The following is a 2,500-nucleotide window of genomic DNA, read 5'->3' on the forward strand; positions in this document are numbered from 1 at the left end:
TACATTACATTACTTTTCATTACATTACTTTACATGACATTACTTTAGATTACTTTACATTACATTACTTTACATGACATTACATTAGATTACATTACTTTTCATTACATTACATTAGATTGCATTACATGACATACATTAGATTACTTTACATTACTTTTCATTACATTACATTAGATTACTTTACATTACATTACTTTTCATTACATTACATTAGATTACATTACTTTACATGACATTACATTAGATTACTTTACATTACATTACTTTTCATTACATTACTTTACATGCCATTACTTTAGATTACTTTACATTACATTACTTTTCATTACATTACATTAGATTACATTACTTTACATGACATTACATTAGATTACTTTACTTTACATTACTTTTCATTACATTACACTAGATTACTTTACATTACATTACTTTTCATTACATTACATTAGATTACATTACTTTACATGACATTACATTAGATTACTTTACATTACATTACTTTTCATTACATTACTTTACATGACATTACTTTAGATTACTTTACATTACATTACTTTACATGACATTACATTAGATTACATTACTTTTCATTACATTACATTAGATTGCATTACATGACATACATTAGATTACTTTACATTACTTTTCATTACATTACATTAGATTACTTTACATTACATTACTTTTCATTACATTACATTAGATTACATTACTTTACATGACATTACATTAGATTACTTTACATTACATTACTTTTCATTACATTACTTTACATGCCATTACTTTAGATTACTTTACATTACATTACTTTTCATTACATTACATTAGATTACATTACTTTACATGACATTACATTAGATTACTTTACATTACATTACTTTTCATTACATTACATTACTTTACATGCCATTACTTTAGATTACTTTACATTACATTACTTTACATGACATTACATTAGATTACATTACTTTTCATTACATTACATTAGATTGCATTACATGACATACATTAGATTACTTTACATTACTTTTCATTACATTACATTAGATTACTTTACATTACTTTTCATTACATTACATTAGATTACATTACTTTACATGACATTACATTAGATTACTTTACATTACATTACTTTTCATTACATTACATTGCTTTACATGCCATTACTTTAGATTACATTACATTAGATTACTTTACATTACATTACTTTTCATTACATTACATTAGATTACATTACTTTACATGACATTACATTAGATTACTTTACATTACATTACTTTTCATTACATTACATTACTTTACATGCCATTACTTTAGATTACTTTACATTACATTACTTTACATGACATTACATTAAATTACATTACTTTTCATTACATTACATTAGATTACTTTACATTACATTACTTTGCATTTGATTACTTTACATTACATGACATTACATTAGATTACATTACATTAGATTACATTACATTCATGATGCCAACATACAAACATTGTTAGCTCGTCTAAATCGTCACTACATCCAACACACTGCAGTACAATATTACTACAGTATTACTACAATATTACTACAATATCACTACAGTATTACTACAATGATACAAGAGCAAAATTACAATATTACCACAGCATCACTAAAGTAATACAGTGGTATTACTACATTAATATTATAAGGATACTACAGCATTACTACAATTATACAACAGTAATTCTACAGTATTTATATATTACTACAGTAACACTACATTACTATAATAACACCAAATATAACACAAATAACTCCACAAAACAGTAATATTACAATATTACTACAGCATTACTAGAGTAATACAGTGGTATTACTACAATAATACTACTACAGGGACGGCGTGGCTCAGTGGAAGAATGGCCGTGCGCGACCCGAGGGTCCCTGGTTCAATCCCCACCTAGTACCAACCTCGTCATGTCCGTTGTGTCCTTGGGCAAGACACTTCACCCTTGCTCCTGATGGCTGCTGGTTAGCGCCTTGCATGGCAGCTCCCTCCATCAGTGTGTGAATGTGTGTGTGAATGGGTGAATGTGGAAGTAGTGTCAAAGCGCTTTGAGTACCTTGAAGGTAGAAAAGCGCTATACAAGTACAACCCATTTATCATTCATTTACAGTAATATTACAATAAAAGTACAGTATTGATACAATACTACATTATTGCTACAATATTACAATAGTATTACTACAGTAATATTACAATAAAAGCACAGCATTACTACATTATTGCTTCAACATTTTAATAGTATTACTACAACAATACTACAGTAATATTACAATAAAAGTACAGCATTACTACATTATTGCTAGACTATTACAATAGTATTACAACAACAATACTACAGTACAGTATTACTACAGTAATATTACATACAAGTACAGTATGACTACAATAGTTTTACAGCAGTTAGTTGGTATTAAATATAAGCACAATATTTACTGTACATCATATTAATACATCAATATTTC

The 2,500-nt window shown here is 26.8% G+C and overlaps 1 protein-coding gene across 1 annotated transcript in view; it reads left to right on the forward strand.

The window, feature by feature from the left end:
• The window catches only part of stxbp4 (syntaxin binding protein 4), a 92,810-nt gene that overhangs the window by 81,627 nt on the left and 8,683 nt on the right, over positions 1-2,500 (forward strand). The gene's annotated exons all lie outside the window — the stretch shown is intronic.

Source organism: Nerophis lumbriciformis, linkage group LG32 (genome assembly GCF_033978685.3).
Source record: "Nerophis lumbriciformis linkage group LG32, RoL_Nlum_v2.1, whole genome shotgun sequence".
In the NCBI taxonomy this organism is placed as follows: Eukaryota; Metazoa; Chordata; class Actinopteri; order Syngnathiformes; family Syngnathidae; genus Nerophis; species Nerophis lumbriciformis.